The sequence below is a fragment of the Thermobia domestica genome, chromosome 16 (genome assembly GCF_964235325.1).
Source record: "Thermobia domestica chromosome 16, izTheDome1.hap1.1, whole genome shotgun sequence".
Taxonomy (NCBI): Eukaryota; Metazoa; Arthropoda; class Insecta; order Zygentoma; family Lepismatidae; genus Thermobia; species Thermobia domestica.
In genome coordinates, this window is record NC_137469.1 from 123,446,002 (window position 1) to 123,470,595 (window position 24,594).

At 35.0% G+C, this 24,594-nt stretch overlaps 1 long non-coding RNA gene across 1 annotated transcript in view; it reads right to left on the reverse strand.

The window, feature by feature from the left end:
* LOC145672804 (uncharacterized) overlaps positions 1-24,594 on the reverse strand; it is a 148,320-nt gene that overhangs the window by 23,921 nt on the left and 99,805 nt on the right. The window contains exon 2 of the long non-coding RNA XR_014128670.1: positions 2,332-2,475. This is a non-coding gene — a long non-coding RNA (uncharacterized LOC145672804). The remainder of the gene's footprint in view (positions 1-2,331; positions 2,476-24,594) is intronic.

Consider the following 24,594-nt stretch of genomic DNA (forward strand, 5'->3'; position numbering starts at 1 on the left):
TGACAAAGTGCGTCTTGGTCAGTCGAAAAGTTTTGATGATGAACAGTTAGAGGCATTACTGACGGAAGATTCATCACAGATGCTTATACAGTTATCTGAAACACTAACTTGGGATGCGTTAACTGTTAGTAAGCATTTAAAAGCATTAGGGATGATTGAGAAATTGGGAAACTGGGTACCATATGAATTGACCGAAAGAGACGTTATGTAACGCTTTAACCATTTGTGAAGTGTTGCTTCACAGACAAAAACGGAAGTCATTTTTGCATCGCATAGCGACTGGCGATGAAAACGGGATTCGTTACGGCATTTCGAAGCACAAGAAATCACGAGCACGTCGCAGAAAACCATCAACATAAACGTTAAACTCGGATATTCATGGCCAGATTATATTGTGTATTTGGTGAGATCAAGTAGGTGCAGTCCGGTAACCAGCCCAAAAATGTTAGGGCGGCTGAAATTAGGGAGGCCCGATCCAACCATATTATAGTTCATTTGCAAGCCTACCGTGAAAATTTTAGGGGGGCTGCCCCCTAGACTCCCTGGATACAGGCCAGAGTAGATGTGGTGTGCCGTGAGCAGTGGCGTAATCACCTATGAGCTTGAGGTGCTTAGGTTCCCTCTGAAACTAACCTGGTCTATTTTATACAGCAGCGCTGTAGACAAATTTTGCAAGGATATATTATATACGTCTCGTATACTAATATCTTATCTTTCAGCGTTGCACATTGCAAGTTTATTGATTATATCGTGGTAATTAAGTAAAACCCGCAAATACCAGTGGGAAATTAAGACAATGAATCATTTGAGTGTGGATGTTTTGTAAAGCAGTCACTTTAAAAATGAGAGTTATTTTCATAAAATGTGCTTGAAAATAGAGGTAGAAAAAAATAAAAAAAAAAAAAACCTAAAAATCAGTAACGAACATAAAAGAGAATACTAACAAGTTAATAATAATACGCGTAATAATAATAGTAATAATAATAATAAAGCTCTTAATATCAGAAAATAATTCATTAATAGAAAATAAACTGAAATCTGTGCTAAACCAAACAAAATGATGTCTGCTATAAAATAAGTTTGGACAGTAATTTCATGAGGCATTTGTTTACTTAGCATACACTTCAAATTTTTGATGCGGATAATAGTAAAAAATTATTTTCTACTTTTAGCACTTTATTATTATTATTATTATTATTATTATTATTATTATTATTATTATTATTATTATTATTATTATTATTATTATTTTCTGTTTAGTATTTTTAATGAAGTAATTATATAATTAATTAATTATCAAAATTTTTCGAATACCGTATTTTATACCTAAGAATCTTCCTCGAGAATAGATTATTTGATTGGTGAAAATGTTGACCTTGAGCTAGTATTGGTCCAAGTCCTGTTATAGAAAGACGAAACCATGCTTCATTCAACATAACGTATATCAAAAGATCCATTTTACTGATATTCTGTAGCCATCACAATAGTTAACACAATTTGTATAATCTGGAAGCTTAAGTTCCTGACAATCCATAGTTTTCTATGGAGCCTTACCGCTATTGAATATGTATTATTGTACAGGTTTAAAGTGGCATTTTCTACGGTGCGATCGTAAAAATTCGTCGTTCGAACACTAAACTCCCAACAAATTAATAATCTGTACATTGAGTAAGTTATTGATGTTTCTCTTTGCCTGGCACCACTGTTTTTCATCAGTACGGTACTAGATTTCCTGTTTGCTTCTTCTCCTCCCTTTGTTGTTTCCTGAGCACAAGAGCAGTAAACTGTGACGTCATAGAGCATCCAGTTGGAAATGACTTTTGAAGATAAATAACACGGCGACATACAGAAAGTAGAAGTTCTGTGTACCAGACCCGAGGATGTGCATTCCATTCATTTTTTTTTTTACACGGAATCCAAATTTCGAAACCCCAAGACGATTGAACATGTCAATTTTTTTTATAGACGAAAGACTTGAATGATTTTGGGTAGGAAGAACTCATTTTTGTCTCCCATAAAACAAAATTGACACAGTCAATCGTCCTGTGGTTTCGAAATTTAAATTCTGAAGAACAAAATACATCGAATGCATAGCCTGGGATACAATACATAGAGCATTTATCTTTTTATATGGCTGTGAAATGATAATTCTACAGAACAATAATTATGATTCAAATTGATCAGATCCTTATTAAAGGTATTAATAGCTTGAAGTTTTAAAAATTTATATTAGTTTTAGCTACTTTTATTTTGGTGTATCACATGGAATTTGTAAAGCGAATTTCAGAAGTCAAGCTGTACATATAGCAACTACACATAAAAAGTACCCACCTCGCCTCTGTCTCTCTTGTTCTTGTGCTGGGGTTTTACGAGGTCCTCGTGCACTGGCGGCTGTGGCCCCTCTTCGGGGTGGTCTGCTGGGAGCCTCATCTTCTGTTGTCCCACCGCCAGAACCTTGTTGCTCTCCCGTCTCACCTGCAACAAACAATTAATTAAGAAATTACAATAAAATTTTACATTTTAAAAATATGTAATTTTCAAATGCAAAGTAACTTAACCCTTAAACCTCTAGGGACCCCAGAGGGTGATATTTGGTGATACTGCTCCAATTATAAGAACCAATTTATTCTCGATTTTTATATGTGCCCTGCATCCTTTTCTGATATCTCCTACATAATTAGATCAATGATACGTTCGTTAAAAAGAGCTAAAAAAAGTTGAGAAATTAAAATAATACTTGGGGTATCTAGAAGACCCCAGCTTGGTAAACAACGTTGACGATTTAGGCTTCGTGCGTTAAGGGTTAACTATGCAAAAGCTTCCTTAATTAAAATGATTACCCAGAAAATAGAGAGTGACCATATATTACCGGATATTCAAAAATGAAGTAAGTAGGACTGGGGCTATTTGAATTTAGTAAGACGGAAGTCGATTTTCCGGGAAAGTAACGCAGAAGATGGTTTTATTTAAGACATAAATGTATTAGTAAATTATCGTAGTGCAATATATATAAAAATACTATCATAAAATAGATATTACAAAATATTTTAAAGCAATACAAGCAATAAGCAATAATGAAACTTGCATAAACACGGGACTTGGTCTCTGAAGGGGTTAGTTTAGTCATTACTGGATTATACCACACTTTTAGTTTACTTTATTTAAAAAATGTTGTATATTGAGGTCTCATACTACTTACTACATGGAAGAAACATGAGAATAATTCCTTTAGCGAAGGATATCTTATCAAAATTTACTAACAACTAGTTAAAACCTAAACTCACCTTGCTATGAAAGTTATGAACCAAGAGAGTTTAAAAGCTCCTAAGGAAACATTCACTTTACAAGCACTTACCATACACAAATTTATTTTCTCCCAATACTAGTGCACATATATCATGATACCATTGTTTACAGTGAAACCAAACATATTTTTTGACACATTTGTCTGAGATATGTTTTGGTTTCAACTTTCAAAGTTTATGACATTTTTATCAGATTTCTTTACATCTTAACATTCGTCGTGGCTATTATTGGGTGATACAAGCTGATTAAGGACCTTCTTCTAAACAAATTTTCTTTGTCTTCGAGATAGCCTTGCAACTCTTTCCAATATAATATAAAGTATTTGGAATATATATTTGCAGCTATCTTCTCGTTTGTTTAATAAATTAATTTCACGTTGATATTGAGAAAATGTTTTGGTAATTAATCTTGTAATTGGTTTAAAACCCACTCTGTCCAATAATTATAATCTGTAATAAACAAAAAATTGAATCTCAAGCTTCTCTCAAAATTTGGTCTGATCAGATAGAGGTGTTTGCCTTTGTAAATACGAAAGTGTCACTTCCCGGAGTGATGGAAAAAGGCGACAAAAATAATGATCGAAGTATACAAACATTATGTCTTACACACACGAAAACGCTTCACTAAGCGTATTCTCTCATCCAACTTTGGAGCTTTATTTCGTATATACATAGCATTATATCAGGCCAAGGAAATAAATGTTGCAAATCACCTTGCTAAGAAAATATTCAAGTTCCCGTAAAGTATTGAACAAATTAAAAATAATAAAAATACGAACCTTTTACATGAACAACAAACTCAAAATTCAGCTGATGTTTATGGTCCTGCTGGGCACTGGTAATGGAAAGTAAATATTCTTTCTTATTTTGACTCAAATAAGCCGAGTGTCCCCTATAGAATTTCAATTTACTCGCAAAATGAAACCACGATATAGAATGATGAAATTTTTAGTATCCTACACGTGTGATATTAAATATTAAAGTACATTTGTATTTCAATATTTGTAAACACCAAAACGTGCTTCTTATTTATGAACAAAACCATTTGCTCTCTTATTAGAAATACTACAAGCAAACAGACGACAAGAATACTCATCATCATCAGGTCATGTGACAAAAGAAGAACACTGGTGATACCACTATCTAAAAGAGGGTATGAAATGAGCTGTAAGACTTTTGTCAGCATCAGTTTCGGCTAGTTATCCCAGTCCTCTTAGCTTTTCGGGAGCTCTGAGAGATCTAACTTAACTCATGCCTCTAGCTTGCCTGCTGGATCTCTAAGGTCTCCTCCCAATTAGTTGGCCTGGAGCTCTGTAGGAACTCTATTCCCCTCTTAGCTTGCCTGGAGCTCTAAGAGACCTTAACCTCAACCACCTAGCTTGCCTGAAGCTCTGTGATTTTCTTAACCGCTTAGGTTGCCTGAATCTCTGCGGGATCTCAACCTATCCTTGCTTGCCTGGAGCATTGAAAATTCATAGACCACTATCACTTAGCTTGCCTGGTGCTCTGTGGAATCCTTCTCTTCGTTGTTTGCCCCTGTGATACATATTTACCCACAAACTACACAGGAAACATTGTATTGGTCTTCGGACCACAATTATAGTGACTTAATGTGTTATATTTCTAGATGACAAGAGTATTATTATAAAACGCTGTGAAAGAAAAGGCGAATATCGTATACGAAATTGCTCTATTACCTTACCAAGGTAATTTTACATGATGTTACATGATAGAAATCTTCATAGTCCTAACCTTTCTCTTCTTCACATAGCCCCATATATAGAAACCACACATATTATATCGAGGAAACAATGTGACCATGGAGACCATGCAGCAATCACGTTGTTCGAATCACAGGCAAAGCTTCCTCCTGCGGAGATATAATTTGTGTTTATTGAGCCAACTAGTGCCACCATTCATCTGGGTCCCTAATTAGTGCAGCGTTGCTAAACTTTGACAGTTGTCAATTAATTTTCCTGGAGCAGAGATGACGTTCTCATGATAGTTTTTATCCTACTGAAACGGGGGGAAGGAAGATGTACAGTCCGCAAGTAAAACCCTGCAACATGAGGATGTACGTTTGTTGTGAAACTACTACTAACAGCGCAGGGAATCAACATAGCGTTTAAGTGACATGAATCACGCCAGAAGAAACCTCGGTGTCCTCTCGTGCATACCTATTTTGGAGCAAAAGACTTCGACGTTTCACAATAAACTTATTTTCCCATGTTACAGGTTTTTTGTTGCGGACTGTACACATCCTGTTGTTCTGAAAATACGCCAATCTCTTAATATTCTTTAATTATATACAATATACACTCTTATAAGTTTACTATTAAAGTATTAATACGGCTTTCTACTAGATCTAAGTGCACAGATGACATATATAAATTATATACCATCTAGTAGGTGTTTGTTTTTCTCAATTTGGTTACGGAACTTTGTAATACCATTGTTGTGATTGGAAGAATAAGATGTGTTGACGGATGCAAGGATCTATGTTGGAAAAGGCAATTTTCTTCAATAGACCGGGAATTCGTTGAAGAATAATATATATCAAGATCCAATTAAGATGTTTAAAACCTGTATATCGATGCATTTTGAACATATTTATTTAGACAGAAATGATAGATTATTATCAGACCCTACTTTACAGAAATTTTTATACACATTAAATTGGTTACTGTGTGCATTCCCGAGGTCTTTCATATGTGAAATAATACGCGGAAATAACAAATAAAGTATGGTTCCAGATATCGTTGTTTACCTTAACAATATAGTTTAGGAGTGCACATACTTATATCATTGTTTGAACGAAGAATATCAAGAGGAGCGTTATTTGGAGCTCCTGGGAGGTTAAATAAAGTTCATGGGCAGAGAATATATACGAAGGAGGATCAAAAACTAAGATTACAAGTCCGATATTTCTGGAGTTTCGTCTGTTATAGAGGAATGAAGAGTGTCTGGTAATTTTAATATATGGAGTTGGCAACCGTGCAGAGTTTTAATCACCTACATGGCTAGTTATAGGTAAACGCAAATGGCAACTCGTTTGAAAAACTGGTCTCGCGAAGACAGCTCCGTTATTCTATTTCTGTGGAACAAACAGGTAATCGAGGCTGAAATTCACTGGCAGCTGTTAGAGGTTTACGGAGAGACTGTAATGTCTCGTCAGAATGTCCCAGAATGGTGTCAAAAGTTTGTGACTGGTAGATAAAACGTCACCGACGAGGAGCGCATTGGCCGACCCAGCATGCTGTTGAAGCAATTTCGACGGGACATCATCTACTACCGTCCCTACAGCCCGCACCTCGTTACAGGTGATTTTCATCTGTTCCTGTTCTTGAAGGAACACCTAAGAGACCCTCGTTTTGCTTCAGACGAGGTGGTGAAGCACTTCGTGACAACGTTGCTGAACACGCAAAGCCAGGATTTTTACGGGGATGGAATCTTCAAACTCATCCCACAATGCGGTAATTGCATCAACAGATATGGAGACTATGTTTAAAAATAACCTACTGTATGTACTGTCTGTTGACTGTATTTATAGTATGAAATAATATAAATACGTTTCATTTTACGCTTTGTAATCTTATTTCTGGTCACTCCTCATAATGAAGGAAGTTAACTTTCCATTGTAACAAGAAGATGAAGACGAAATTTTAACCGATTATAAGAAAAAGTTTCTCTGTCTGATCTGCAGGTATGAACGTAAGAATGTTCTTGATTATACGTAGAACCGTTGTTGCTATTTCAATGCAGTTTTCACTAATCAAATAATCTGCTCCCAACGAAGGTTCTTAAGTATAAAATACGGAATTTAAAATATTTTTTTAGAATTAATAAAGTATTAAAGTACTTTTAGAAGGACAATATTAACCTACTTCATCAAAAGCGCTAGAAAGCAGAAACTAATAATAATAATAATAATAATAATAATAATAATAATAATAATAATAATAATAATAATAATAATAATAATAATAATTATTATTATTATTATTATTATTATTATTATTATTATTATTATTATTATTATTATTATTATTATTATTATTATTATTATTATTATTATTATAAATGGCCTGAAAGAAAGAAATAATTATTTACTGTTATCTGCATCAAAAATGTGAAGTATATGCCAAGATAACAAACGAATGTCTCATAAACTTACTGTCAAAAGGATCTTATAAAATAGAGGATCAGCCCTTACAACAAAATCTTGAAGCCATACGTCATAGTTTCGCCACGCCTACTCTGCCCACTCCGCCCAATAGGATCGCACTGTTTTGAGCCAACAATCGTGGCGGAAACGAAAGTATCCAATCAGACAATGGCAGAAACGAGAGTAGCCAATCAGACGTGCCAATGCTCGGTTGTTTTTTGGCTTCATCGATTTAATAGGATGAATATACATATGAGCAGATCCTCTATTTATAACATCCTTGGTCGAAACTCATTTTATAGCAGGCATTATTTTGTTTGGCTTCACAGACTTAAGTTCATTTTATAGATAACAGGAATGAATTAATTTCTGTTTTTAAGCCCTTTATTGTTATTATTATCTTGTTGTTAGCACTTTCGTTTATGTCCTTTACTATTGTAAAGGACACAAAACCTCCACACTTAAATGGTTAATTGTCCTCACTTCGTACTAACATCTAACTTACTATCATATTTAAATCAGTATGGGAAAGATAATTATGACTTTTCTTTATTACAATATAATCTACGAAATTGCTATGTCTAGTGCTGAAAGATATTTCTATATTTCAAGTATTATATAGGTACATACAGTTTATTCATACCCTAAATTACATGTTAAAGATTATCATTTTTCATAAAGTATTCCAAATTGAAAATTGAGCCATTCTCCTATAAAAAATTGTTTTATTTTCAATAAATAAGAAAAATAACTAGAAAGTACACAATGTAATAATATATCAATTTTTAAATTATTCATTGCAGTTTTGGAAAACTCAAGTTTGCTAATAAAACTCCAACTGAGCAAAGCAGTATATATATTTTAAGGGTGTATATCTATGTTACAGTTTTGGCTATCCAAAACAGCCTTCTTCAGATACATTATGAGAGAAATATCCAATTTTGAAGCTTATATACAATCTGAGTGCATGACATGCCCACTTTCACTTTACAAATCGTAAACTTTTAATTGGCTCTAAAGGTAAACTTTCACTTCGATATAGTCAGTTTTTCTTTTTGCGCAGTTGTTATGAAACTCTTAATTAGGCTTTTGTCACTTATACTTTCTGTTCACTATTGTCCATCTCCTGTTCTCCATTGTACACCTGTCCTAATAGCTCGTGTTAATTCTTTCAATTCTTTCTTTTTTATTTTGTCTACCAACATGTATAACAAGTCCACTAGACCAGTTCATCAACTTTTTCCCATATTTCTTAATCCACTGGGCTTCTTTCCATTTTCTTATCACACTCTTTTTTTCCCTTTCTAATCCTTTTATTCCCTCCCAATCAATCTCATATTCCGTTTCTTTAATATGTTTATATATTGCGTTGATCTCTCTTTTTAGCATGGCATCGTCCTTATGTTATTTTATCCTTTGTTCTAATCTCTTTCCTGTTTCCCCTATGTACCTCATATCGCACTCTTTACAATTAACTTGGTATACAACTCCTTCTTCTTCTGATCTTATCTCCTTTTTTCCTTCTTTCTTTTCTCTCTCACTAAGTCTGTTACCTTCTTTCCTTCTTTCCTTAAGTTTTAATCCTTTCCTAAGTCAACAAGTTCTTCAGGATCTCCGTAAGTGACATACACCTAATTAAGAGTTTCATAGCAAGTGCGCGAAAAGAGAAAGTGACTATAATTTACATTTTAGAGTCAATTAAATGTTTACGTTTTGTAAAGAAATAGTAGGGTGTCTTGCATTTAGATTTTATATAAGCTGTAAAAATTGGATATTTCTCTTATAGTATGTCTGAGAAAGGCTGTGTTACACAGTCGAAACTGTAATACAGAGTAATATATAGTATTATGTAATATATAGTATTAAAATATACTTACTGCTTTGGTCAGTTGGAGTTTTATTAGCTATATATCAATTTTCAGCTTATATCTGCATATTCAAGAATTTGGAGCATATACCTATTATACTATGAACTATAAAGAATTTCATAGATATACGCTGTATACTCCTAAAGACGCTGTACGAATATCCCTGTTTCGATCTCCATAAATGTACGGGGCAGTCAAAAACTTCCCGGAATGCCGTGTAGTTTTGGTATTTGGGATTCAATCACAATGAATCTTGTAGAGTTATAACACTAATGTATAACTCATTTAATATTAGTGAAAAATTCTTTTAACTTCTTAAGTGAATCTCGTATAAACACAGCTCTGAGAAATTTCTCTTCGCAAACAGACCAAAGTGTGTATGTATGTGTGCGCCTTTGTGACGCAAAAAATCCTTTCGCTTGTTCAAATATGGTTATGGAATGTAACCCAAAGAGTAAATTTCCTCCCTATGCATTCTTAACCACAGTGCTTCATGGCTATTTTTAACTATTACGTTATCCATTGCGTTGTGTTGGTAGCAGGGAGCACCCCAGTGGAAAGTGACTGGCAACAGTGAATTCATTTTGGCTGTAACATGAAACGAAATAGGAAGGAAGTGTGACAGTATTTTGTCACACCTATGTATTAAAATCCACCATAATTCGAATTACGAGTTATTTGCGCTTGGTAACAGCGGAAGAGGAGCATTGATAATTGTAGATTGCAGTGATGATTGCTAAGGGTATTTCTCTTCAGGGGCGTGGACATCCGTAAAGAGATAAGTGCTAACGAGTAAAGGGTTTTTTCCGGTACGAACAGTGCGTGACGCGTTCCAGTAAAACAGAAAGGCCTTGAATAAACTCGATTTCAAACGATCAATATACATTTATATATATATATATATATATATATATATATATATATATATATATATATATATATATATTGTGAAAAGCTTGTAAAATGTTTTAATTGATATATATAAATTTACCTAATAATGCATGATCTCTTTGTATTTTTGTGAACTTCCACAAGCATGAAAACATAATCTTCCAAACGTGCATGTGATCAGAAAGTCAGTATAAACGTATAATTTAATGTGTAGTGTTAAAATTATAGATACAACTTAATATTGTGCCGTTACGCAGGGTTACACGATCACGTTCTATTTCCCGAACTCTGGTTCCGGTATGAAATAAAAAACGGCACTATTGCATGATGGACTCTGGCGGGGTGTAGCTGGGAGAACTTGCAAAGCAAACGATAGTGCAAGATGTATTAGTGTCCTTTTGTTGGCTAATAAAACGGTATTTTTCCTAACCACTAAAACCAAAATAAAAACCCATACGAAGGCACTATACAATCACTCATCCACCAGTCTGCATTTTAATATAGAAAGTAGCGGAATGCATCTAACGAGGAGTAAACCACAGGCCGCTACAGAGTACAGTTCTTAGAATGCATAATTATGAAATTGACTAATGTGAACAGGTCATAACAGGCAGTGTACGAGTAGTGTAGCTGAACGGAGGAGTGTGTAGATCAGTTGTCGCAATTTCACAGACCGAGCAACGCGCAAACATCAAGTTGATGTGAAAATTGGGGAAAATCTGATTCAGAGAGTTTGATAGCCTTAAAAACAGTTTAGCACTATCAGATGTTTGGCTCTTTCCAAAGCTAAAAATGGGACTTTTCCGTTTCGCCAACGTTGAAGAGATCAAACTAAAGCGATACCTGAACTTCGGAAGATACCAAAAGAGGCATTTTATCGGTATTTCCACCAATCGCAGGAGTGGTAGAACAAATGTGTGTGTTCCGAAGAGGCCAACTTTGAAAACGATTAAGTAAATATATACTTATATTCTAGTAATAGAGAGCTACAACAGAATTCCGGAAACTTTTTGACTGCTCCTCGTACATTCAAATAAGCTCTCCCGCCGTTGTATGACCAACACTCGTGCACTTTTGGAGCATTTGGTCCCGTATTCAATTCTCAATGAGAGTACATTGAAATTATTACGTTGGTTCAAATGTTTTGTTAGGTTGTAGGCACACGTGTCTTATAGCTTCAGTGCTGAAACAGGAGTCTAAAATTCAACCACATCAAGAGACTTAGAAACAATTGTATGTAATTATTATTCCTCCTTGCGTCACGAAAATAACTGACGTAATCATTTTCATGCAATGCTTAAGGTTGAATAATTCTCGTTAGCAGCAAAAAGGTTATATTTTTTCAGAGCACAGACTCACTGTAGTTTAACAAACACAGATTGCGATTTAATTGAACTGCACATGAAGTGTAAATCACTTACCTAATTTACATATTGATTCAACAAAATAAAAAGTGTAGCGGTAAAACGGAGTCTCTGTGCTACTGGATTATATTATTAGTCTCTCGTTCCCCCTCCCCTCACAGTTCTACAATCAGCGCATAAATTGAAATATGCTCTCTAACTGGCTCTCGACTACGCTCAATACAATTTGCATAGAAACGACTTTGTTAAACGTAATATTTCAGCCATATTCACGAGATAAATTTGCCGTCTTTGATCTCGTTTTCTTTCTCTCTTCATCATCCTTGCCGCCATTTTGCTCCATTTTGTTAACAAAATGAAGGTTAACAGTCGTAAAACCTCACGTGAATCAAGAGAAGGAACAAAGGTGCAGAATAATTGACTTCAAAAGAGACAATAGCGAATACAATATGCGTAAAAGTACCAACAACATATACTCGACAGGTACGAGATAGATAGCAAGACAGACTGAGAGAAAGGCAAAGAGTTGAAGGAATAGTGTAAGATATAGAAACTTACAAAATAAACGTTTAGAAATTTTCACTTCGCAAAGCTTCGAGCTTGTAATAACTTTACTTTAATCCTAGTAAGACAAGGATTCATTTAGGAATTTATTTAAGAGACCTTATCACTGCGAAATTAAAATGCCGCTAATTTTACAGTAATTACCTGATATCTTAAAATAGATAAAAAAGATAGTCGAAATGTGAAACAAGAACGCCCTAGACAATATTATTTTGCATAAGATACCGTTATTACGAGTCACCTAGTAGCTTCCCGTTTGTAGCTATTTAGAAACGCGAAAATAAATGCTGATTTTCTAAATGTCTGGAAATCGAAAGCAGATAGGTGAGTCGTGATAATGGTATCTCATGTAAAATGATATTGTCTAGGACGCTCTTGTTCTACATTTCGAATATCTTTTATCTATTTGAAGATATCACATAATTACTGTAAAATTAGCGGTATTTTAATTTCGCTGTGATAGGTTCTCTTAAGCTCCTTAGTGGGTAAATGTTTAACACACTTTTATCGGCACGCGAGGCACAGGTTTGATTCTCAGTGGCAGTTCATGTGGTTCAGATTCTATATTAAGCTGTGGGTTCACGTCTTATATAGCCCCGGTTCTGAAAATGGACATTCAACATAACAAAGTTATATTTATAATATAACAAACTCAAGTTTAACAAGTATGGCAACTGAGAAATTACAGAGTGTTCCGAAAATCCAGTATCATTGGGAATAACAAGTTGTTGCAGATTTGTAACACAAAAATTTCAATGATGACGGTTGTGTGAGGGGTCCCCTAGTTTCATTTTCGTCCATGTGAGTTTGTGGTCAGCAACATCGTTTCCGTAGATTCTCCTGATATTCTTCCAATTCCTCCAAATTCTCATACCACCAATTATTGCATAAACCTTCATTAATCAAGGGTCTTCGTTAACGTAAAGAAAAGAAGTGTGAAACGTAAATGCAGATATTTTATTATAATGAGTCATGAAATTGATTTTCAAATGTAATTGAAATACATTTCTAACAAAAGGAACGTTGCTGAAATTACGTTCCATCCCCAGAATTTTGAAAATCAAAATGAAATCTTTTAGTTTCACGTCCTACGTTATTCTGTTTAGGATAAGAGAGAGATGATAATTAAGGCAAATGAATGATAATGGAAGAATTCGTGTAATGAGAAAGTGGAAGTACCTCTAGGATACCCATGGGCACCACACTGTACAGTACTAGGTTGCTTGGGAAGGGGATCGAACCAGGAATCCAACGGTAAACGTTCTACCACTGACACCTGTGTTGCTCCTCTAGAATATTGGAACTATATATATATATATATATATATATATATATATATATATATATATATATATATATATATATATATATATATATATATATATATATATATATATACACACTTCAACTCAGTCTGGTGAATAGTATACTAGCCCTTCCGCCTGGTCTAGTTACTAGGGCGCGCACACACGAATTTTTTGGTGCCTCAGATACCAGGTTCAATCCTCGATAAAATTACATTAAAATTTGAAAGAATTAAGGTTGTTCGGATTTTATTTTAAACTTTAGCTTCACGTTTCATGTAGACTCGATGCTGCAAAGGGACGGTAAATCCTAAACTGCCAAACCTTTAGTAATTCATGGATAGAATACTTGATCATGCAACATATATGAACAGAGATAAATAAGAAACTTTTGTGAAGATTGAAACAAATAGAAAATAGAAAAATAGTATCAGATGCAAATAGAAAACAGAAAAAGTAGGTACATACAAAAGAGAAATACGAGAAAAAAATATAAAACACTTCTGACAGAAGCAAGATATTAGAAATATCAACAAGTAAACGCAATCTTAGCCAATGATGTTTTTGTTGTTTTCTTCATAGATTGCTTTCAGATTCTACGTAACAACGAAACAGCTTATACTGGAAACCGTCTACCTATAAATTACGTTTGGAAGTGTTGATGTTTTTTCCAACAGTTAGTCAATAATTCGTTTCGTCAAAGAAGGAAGAAAGATATGTTTGGCTGAACAATCTTCAATCTCGTGTGAAATCTTATCAGGTTGTTAGAAGAAAGAATTCGTTTCCGTTCAAAATAATCAATCATCTGCAGATATGGAAGAAAAAAAGAGCTTTTAACAGAAAGTCAATAACACGCTGAAGAACTGCAGACTGGAATAATTTCTGCAGATAATTTGCTTCCTGTTCAGTATGTTGGTTATACAAAATTAAATATGATATTAAGAATAATGGTCTGGTTATTTTTGCAGTTGCACCATTTGTAACGTACATTACTAAACTAATAACTATCACGTTTAAGCTCTGGTAATGGTTAAACTATGTAAAAATTAATGACGAAACTCAGAAATTTTAACCCACAAAAACCCAAACATTGTTCAAGTAAGAATTTTTGAACAAAACTTTCATGGTTCTCTAAATGAGGGTCTCAGATAACAGAAATGTCCAAAAAAGTCTTTTTGAATGAATTGGAAACCCAATGTGACACCTGTGACTCGGCGAGGAACAGACGTAGTTTACAACTTTAATTTAGTACATGAACAATTACTATTTTACCAGAGTAATTATTAATCCTTTTAGATACGAGAAAATAAATTATTAGGGAGTTAAATACTTACTTATTATAGGAATAAATAAAATATATCCGGAAGCTGAAAGGCGCTCGAGAACTCCATGAGCCACATGCAGCTACTAACAAGAAAAGTTGAAAAAAATTGCTAAAACCTGAAGAAAAGGAACGAAACAAAGCTTGCTACAAAGGTTTATGAGTGGCTTATAAAGTACAATGAGCATTTGTATAAAACTTTTGAAACTAACTTTATAAGGTCAACAGGAAATCAATGTGACACCTGAGATATACTGGGGATTTGTGGGTTAAACAGGAGCTACCGGATATTTGTTGTAAATAAAACACTTATAATTAACATTATACGGAATAAATATTTCCATAATTCCAAGTGATTCTTTTTTTGGTACGATTATTCTTTCCCCAATACACAAAATTGTGTCATTTGTCACTTTGGATTCACCTCGTTAATGACCAGTAGAAGTCAAATTCAATTTCTGGTTTGAAGTCACTACGTTTTGCCTTTAAGATTGGGGAGATTCATGATTAAAGATACTGAATTATTATGGAATAATTGGTGGAATTAGAATGTGGGAGAGGACGGGAGAACCCCATGAACTCGATGTTGTCCACTGCCAACTCAATCGATCTGGGATCGAAACATAGAACAATTGCATCAGAGGTGAGAGCTCTATCACTTGACGACCATGCCTCCTTCATATGATGATTCGAATTTCGTCTTTCACATAGTATGCAGCTTACGCATATGGTTGGGTAAACAATAATACAAGGGTAGCTAGGGGGAATTTACCCCTTGTAGCTACGAAATTCTCCTCGGGGTCTATATTATACTCAGTGGAAATTACGAGCTCCTTCATGGCTAAGCGGTTAGCGTACGCGCCTTTGGCGCGGGGGACCCGGATTCGATTCCAGGCGGGGACTCATGTGTTCCAGATTCCACCTAAATTAGTAAATCCACGTCTCATATAGCCTCGCTGCTGAACGGGAAGTTAAACTCAAAATCAACTCAACTCAATGTAAATTACAAGTATTTTCGTAATACTGACTCTTACCACTAGCGTCTTGAAACTCACCCTCGGAGCAAATATATTAAAATGATCACTAAATGTAAGTATTACAATACAAAATTCCCCAAGGGAATTAATCCAGAAATAATCCGAAAAGTCGCAAGATCCTGGAGGTCATACATCCCCTTTTAAATCTTTGAAATCTTTGAGTTTAACGTCCCACGATTATGCCCGTTAGGCTAAGGGACACGATGATTAAACCAAATGAATGATGATGGAGGAATTAGAAAATGGGAGGAAGCGGGAGCACCTTAAGAAAACTCAGGAGCACGATGTTTTCCACCACAAACTTGCTTCATCGGGGATTGAACCATTGACACGATACACCACAGGTGGGGATGCGCACGAGACGAGACGAGACAGAATATTCCTGATAAAATTCGAGTCGAGACACAGCTCTTTCAATAGAGAAATTTACATTTTTCGAGTCATCACTTTCACAGCACATTTTTGAGACGAGACAGTCTCAAATCTTGTCTCGTGCGCATCCCTAACCAGAGGTAAGCGCTCTACTACTGAGCCATGATGCTCCTATCTCCTTTTAGAAACAGAATTCTTGTGTGAAAATAACTTTAACATAAAATTTGCTAACTAACTAATTCTATAGTCTATAGAACCCGGAGGTTTAAGGTCGCGTTCACAAAAGCTTTCCACTGACTTTTATCCTTTGCATACTGGATCCAGGTTCTATTTTCTATTTCTATTTCTGCGAGATCCATCTTAATATTGTCCTCCCATCTGCGTCTAGGTCTTCCAAATGGTCGTTCTCCGGATCTTCCAGTTAAAATTTTGAAAGCGTCTCTACTTTCTTCCATCCTGGTTACATGACCTGACCACCTAAGCCTCCTAGACTTGATGACCCTACGAATGTTGGATAAACCGTATAAATTATGTAGTTCCTCGTTATCAAGTTTCCGCCATTCCCCATTTCCGTTTCTCCTGGGTCCGAATATTCGTCTCAAGATCTTGTTCTCAAATACTTTCAATCAATATTCTTCCTTCCGAGGAAGCGACCATGTTTCGCATCCATACTGAACAACAGGTATGATTATCGTTTTATATAGTTTAAGATTCAAATTCCTCGACAGAATTCGCGACGACAAGAGATTTTGAACTGAATAATTAGACGAATTCCCTGCTTTTAGTCCACATTTAATTTCTTCGTCAATATCGTTGTTAATATTGATCCTAGATATTTGAAAGTATTTACTTTATAAAAGTATTATTCGATATTTTAAAGCATCCATATTTTGTCGTATTACTAACCCAACGAACTTTCATGTATTCAGCTTTCTCTGCATTTACTTCTAAAGCTATGTCTCTGCAAGCGTTTAATAAGACCTTTGCATTTCTTTCTGTTGTTCTCCTATCATCCCCTATTAAATTTACATCATCAGCATACGCCATAACCTGATGAACCCCATTCAACTCTAGGCCCTGGTTGTTATCTTTGATTTTCCTTATAGCGTATTCCAGAACAATGTTGAATAATAACGGCAACAGCGCATCTCCTTGTTTCAGGCCATACTCGACGCGAAAGCTCGTGGACAAAAAATTTGCTACCCGGACTTTACTTTGGGATTCATTTAAACATATCTTAATTACTCTTTTAGCTTTTTCTTTATTCCAAAATTCTGTAAGGATTCTGTACAATGCTTCTCTCCTAACCGAGTTGTAAGCCTTTCTAAAATCTTACCGGGGTATTGTATTCTCACTTCTTTCCGAATATTTGTCGAATGGTAAATATTTGGTACATAGTTGATCGATTTCGCCTAAATCCGCACTGATAATCTCCAATAATTTCATCAGCGTATGGGGTTAATTTTGCTAATAGAATGTTTGAGATGATTTTATAGGACTTTGACAGAAGAACAATACCTCGATAATTATTGCAGTCAGTTTTGTAGCCTTTCTTATGAATTGGAACAATGATTGATTCTTTCCAATCTTGTGGCATTTCTTCCTTTTTCCAGATAAGGAGAATGAGTTTGTGTATCCTGTTCCACAATTGTTCACCTCCAGCTAAAATTAACTGAGCAAGAATTTCGTCTACACACGGAGATTTGTATTTTTTTAAAATTTCTTTATGGCGATTTCTACTCCTATTCTGTTAGGTTCTGGGACATATGGTTCTGCGGTGTGTATTTCCCTTTCTCCACGCACATTAGTTTTTGGTTGCGTGTTAAGAAATTCGTCAAAGAAATATTCCCATCTATTTAGGATGTTATCTATGTCAGTGAGAACTGTTCTGTCATTTTTCTTTAATATATAGGCATGAGGTTTGATAGCCTTTCTTAAATTCATTGATCCCATTATACATGTCTCATTTTTTATTTTTACTATTATCTTCAAGTTCCTTAATTTTAGCTTTCAACAAATCGCGTTTTCTTGTTTTAAAAGTTTTAAAAATTTTCCGCCTGATGTCTACAAAATTATGTTTAGTTATCTCATTCGGATGTTGTAGCCCACGTAATTTCGCCTGTTTTCTATTCTCCTCTAGTTGGATGCATTTCTGGTCGAACCATGGTTTGTTCCTACGTATTTCTGCGTGTCCTAATTTTTCTTTTGCTGAAACTTCAATCCGAGTATCCTTAACACTAGTGCACTCCAAATATTTTAAAAATGAAAATCTATTCGAAACTTCAATCTGGTATTCCTCTCTTACCTGGTCCTCTTCTACTCTCTTTAAATTAACTCTCTCCGTTTTCAGACATTGCATATTTCCTTTATTCAACGGTAATCTCCCTCTTATTATCGCTGCTATCAGGTAGTGATCAGTATCACAATCAGTTCCTCTAAACGACCGAACATCAATTGTGGTACATTGTCTTCTTCTATCTACTAAAACGTGATTGATTTGATTATGTGTTTTTCCGTCTTGTGAGGTCCAAGTACATTTATGAACGTCGCGATGTGAAAATTTTGTACTCTTCAAGATAAGGTTTTTGGATCTTGCGAAGTTCACGAGTCTAACACCGTTGTCATTACTTTCTTATGGAGACTTTGGTTCCCTATAATCGGTTTGCAAATATCATCTCGTCCTACCTTCCACTGAAATCCCCTAATAGAATTTTCATATAGTATCGTGGGAGTTGGTCAAATATCCGTTCCACTTCTTCGTAAAAACAACTTTTATATTGTCATCCTTATCTTGTGTTGGGGCTTGTAGATTTAAAACAATAATATCACATCACCGACCCTTAAGAGTAATAAAAGAAAGTCTATCGTTAACAAATTCTACCCACTTAATTGCTTATATTGTTCGTTTGTGAACGAAAAACCCTGTTTCTATTGGTGATTTTTACTTCCTTCCCAGTAAAAGAACGTAAAATTGCCGGAATTCACAGATCCATTTCCTTTCCACCTAACTTCGTGAACTCCTACTAATTCCATCCTGTATTTCTCTAACTCATTCGTTACTGATTTTAACACACCTGCCCTATAATCCTAATATTCCTTGTACCAAATCTCGTATCCATTTTCTTTTTCTGAGGTCGTGCCAAGTTATCAGTCCTTGTCCGAGGCTTCTGTAAATGTTTCTGAACAAGTGCCTTTTTTACAGATGAGGTTGTTAGCCTCACCCAAACCCCCAAGCTGGAGGACCACTGCTTGTCGTCTGTCCGCGACTGCTTATTCAGTATATTCGCAAATAACCTCTATATCTAGAGGCCTTCGACTCGATCCGCAACCTTAGGATGCACCATGCCGTGATGATAAAATTGGCTATCTCGGCAATATTATATAAAAATCATCGACAATATAGATACAATTCGAGAGATCATTTATCAGGTGGACAAAAATATAGAATGATTATGCTGTTCAGTGTCTCGAGGAAAGAATAGTCTCATACAATATAGTTACATAATTATTTGACATACAGAATTGAGATGGAATATCACATTTGTTGCATCATACGTAGAACGTCATGCCTGTATTTGAATTACAATAAATATCTGTGAAGTCTAATCGCAAAATACAATAACATTAGTAGAATGGTATAGAGTGCAGAATATTGAGAGTAACCCATTGAAGCTTATACATTTTTTTCGTCTCATTTTACACGCAACACAATCTAGGACAGGCGGTCTCAATCTTTTGCATTGTTGTACGACCATAGCATTGTTGTACGACTATAGCATTAATAGCACCGTAAGTCATAGAAGTAGTGCGCGTACCATAGTTTGAGAGACTCTGATCTAGGATAAATCTTGAAGTTCGGAATATCAGGAGTTATTTGAGTTTATTTTAAGTTTGATGCACCTTTCAGCAGCGAGACTATATGAGACGTGGACCTAGTGATTAACGTGGAATCCAAACCACATGAGCCCCACTTTGAATCGTACCTGATTCTCACATGTCAAAGGCTCGTACGCTAACCGCTTAGTCACGAAGAAGGTCTATATCAGTAGTCAGGATTACAATACTTCGGATATCAGATAACGTTAGAGATATATTGATTTCTGAAATTCACATTCATTGTACACTAAGAATACAATTTGTTTGTTTCGAGTCTCGCATTAGTCTTTGTAACATAAATAATAGATTCATGCACTTCAAAATATTCATAATAATGCATTGAAGTGTGCAATCAATTATAATGCACGCGGAAAATGTTATTTGACGCATTTCTCTTGGTGTTTGCTTTTTAAACTGGCTGAAAGAACATGTAATATTGCCATGGGCAAGCATTTCCCTTACACAGTAATTTTATCCATTCATACGTACAGGAGTGAGGTTTAACCAATCTTTCAAACTGTATCCCTTACGGGACATACTCATCAGCTTGAAAGCTTTGAGTCCACATCACGCAACAAATGAAAATCAGTGTGTGTGTGTAAGAGTGAGAAAACTATTCCCATGGCAACATTGTTTCTATTTCTGCATCATGGTACTCTGGGTTTTCATTGATATACAAACATTGTTTGAGATAGAGACAAAAAATTTTAAAAAAATAAAAACCGCTATGAACGGATATGCTTACGTGTGTGTTGTATGCATGATACGCTTACGTGCAAGTACGTTTTCGAAACTGTTCTTCTTTTTACTCACATAGAACCCATACACATATTTGTATTAATGCTTTAACAGTTCTTGGTTCTGGTTTGCATAGTACGCTTTGCACATACGCTTGTTTTACACATTTCGTTGTTCTAATATATCTATTTTTGCATAACACAATTGTACACTTTGTTTAAGCAGGTCTTGGTTTTGTTTCACGTGGTACACGTGAACACATTCATTTAAAAAAATAGGTTTTGGCTTTGTTTTGCGAGGTAGTCTTGCACACTTTTTTATTTAAATGAGTCCTAGTTTTTTTTTTCTGCGAGGCATAATCTGACCAGCAGCAGGCGTTTGGTTTGGTAACTAAAATGTAAACATCAGTGTTACCAACCAATTAACTTGTAATTAATATATCACAGTTCTTATTATTATGTTTTAACTAACCATTTGGAACACGTCTTCAAGTTAAGACAAGTACACTTTCAAATGCTTCGGAAATTATATTCAGGACATTTTAAGTCTTAGATTGAAATTAAGAAAGTAAAGATTGTTGTATACAACACTTAATGCATTAAGGAAGTTGTCTTCTTTTAGTTTCAAGCGAAAAGTTTTAAATTTTTACCGCTATGCTTTCTCTCATGAGCTGCCTCTGCACACAGATTTAATACGACACCAGGCGCCTACCCATAGACACTTTGTTCGATTGTTAGACTCTAAAGTCGAAAGATTGGAGGAACTCCGGATGGGGTGGACGCCACGTGAATGCGCCCCTGACAAAGATAAAATACAAGTATATTATTTACAAAGTTACAAAATTTTGAGAAGTGTGGGACTCGGTGGAAGCCTTGGTGGGTGCGTCTCTGTACACCATACATTCACTAGTATTTTTTCACATATTAAACACTCTGGTAGATGACATACACCATTCATCGATATATCACACGAAACCCATTTTTAAATATTTCTCATTATACCGTCTGACAACATTAGTGTTCTTACAACATTAAGAACAGAGGCTTCTTCTAGTGGTACCATTGAATGTTACTCGCACAAAATTGTACAAATCAACATGTCGATCACACAATTAATACATTAAACAAAAATTAATAAGGATTTTAATATTGTTTTTTATCACAAGTTATTCATTCATTTAAAATTCTAAATTTTCAACAGTCTAAAAAAACTCGAGACATCTAAGTTTGAAACTCTCTCAACGCTAAATTAATGTAAGTCACTGATTCATCATTCCTGCCTTTTACAGGTTTCTCATGTTTTATGATAAAATAGAGAATATTTTTTTACAATCTTCTTAATACACGGTAGAAGCTCTTTGAATTTTTAATTGTGCCCTTGCATTGTTAATTTAAGTACATATATTGCTATCCGCAAACAGTCTCCATTACTGCAGGAATGGTGAATCGTTTCTATATTTAGTATTTAGTTTAAGGCATCCTTCATTAATTGCAAATATCAAGCCACTTATAACATCTTAAATTGCAACTTGAAAAATCCGTTAGATATACTGCAATAGTGATACTCTCAGATCTGTTCCGATGCGTAAGAACAATAATCGAGGTAAAACAACACAAGCGCTCCCAGCCAAAATCAACACTGATATCCTAGTCACAAAATAAGTCTCTTGTAAACGTCATTGTTGGTTGAAAATCGTGATATTATTTATAGATTATAAGTGAACTTTTCATAGTTTAAGCGAGATGGCTTGATGTAGCTTAATGTGTGTTTTGTTTAATCATTTTGGTTCATAATGAAATCGAATTTCTTTTATACAATTACGGTGTTCTTTGTTAAGCTCAAACAGTGCACTTATAACATCTAAACTACAACTTTGAAAATCTGCTAGATACCGCTTCTCTATTCCACCGCGCTTTACGAGTAACTATGATAAACACAACACACCAGCGCCTCTAACCAAAAATCAGCCCTGCTATCCAGTGTTTCTTCCAGACATTTTTTGGGGGGGCACTGCGCCCCCCGGAGCTGCGAGAGTGTCCCCACGGACGAGAGCAAAATAATATGCCTAAAATATAATAATAAATAAAATAGTACCAGCAGTGCCCCCCGGAATACTACGTATGCCCCCCTGGTACACTTTTTCTGAAAGAACGACTGCTGCTACCCTTTTCAGGTAATACTGTTGTACACTCTTTTGTTTAAATAAATGTTTGCTTTGTTTTGCTTGACACATTGGTTTATCAATCAAAATTCCTTTATATACTTTCCCTGTTTGTCTGTGTGTCTATCCGTCTGGGAAACAAAAAATAAGAATCTTAAGAGTTATTTGATGAATTCACCACCAATTTTGACTAGGATAAGAGGGTCAAAATTTAGGAATCAAGTTTGTTGATGAAGATGATCCATCCAGTTGATCTGAGTATATGTCCTCCCCATGTCTTCACGTAAGGGGCATTACAGACGATAGTATGCAACCGAACTGTACCTGAAAGTGGAATTGGTTGCATATTATACAGTTCTTTTCAATATTCTGAGCAAACTTCTTCATGTGATGTACACATGATACTGTTTCTTGTTGTATTCTATGGTACATTTGCACAACTTTTGGTTTCTATAGGTGTAGTTTTTTTGTTTAACACGGTACATACCCATAATGATTATTTTATATATCGTATTTTCGGGTTTATATTTCATCGAAACTGACTTTATAAGTAATTCATTTTTGACAATAATGGCCCTATTGAAGGACTATTTCTTGTTTTTAATCAACTATGTAAGTCTATTACATTCTCTATAATGAAAGAAATTACTTTCTGCCATTCCTTTTCCTCTGCAAGATTTTCTCCAGCACTTACATTCCTTTATCTTTCAGCAACACTTGTCCCTTACTAACGGTCACTCTTTTCCCTTAACTTCCAAAGCATTTGCTTTCGCCTCTTCCTGACAAGCCATAGATTAGCCAGCAACTTGTCAGGCTCTTTCACTTTCTTACTCTCTTTTTCAGCTGTCCTTGCCTCGAGATGTATGGGTTCTCCTTCTTTTTTACTCCTTTATGGTGTTCTCTCTACTTCTTCTTGAAACTGTGGAAGTGGAACAACCTCCACTTTAAAAGCCTCGTCACGCAACGTTACGTGATTGGTCTTCATATAAAACTGTCACGTGTTACATAAGCTGCACCCCAGTGGAACCATTTTCTTCTTTTTACCTTTTCTTTTTTTTACTGATTTCTTTTTTATTATTATTTCTTCAGCAGCGGCGAAATGAAAATCATGGAAGCTGAAATAACGTTGAAGTTAATGCTTTTAGAACCATAAGCTGTTTGTAATAAAATCGGATTACGTGATTCTTTCTTGTTTTTATTCGTTTTTTTACACATTTTATTGCTTCTCTTGTATTTGACTCAGAAAACACAACACCACGAATATAAAATATCACGTTGACATAAAAAGAACAGAATTTGAAAATTTTGTCAAATATTTATATTGTCTTGTAGAATAACGTTGTATCTTTTTTAAAATGTGCATGCAATTAAACAATACCATGTGAAACAATTTACCTTGTCACTGTATACACACTGTAAAAACTGAAGTTTGGTTTTCTTTAACGGCACAACAACGAAAGTTCAAGTACTGCCGTGTTATGTGTTCTAATCACTGCCTCTTCCTGACAAGCCATAGATTAGCGAGCCACTTATTAGACTAATCAGTTTTTTAAGGGTTGTACATGGAAATGTTTCTTATATATTTCTCGACCTTAAGCTTCTTTTTTTTAACTCCTAATACTTTCTCC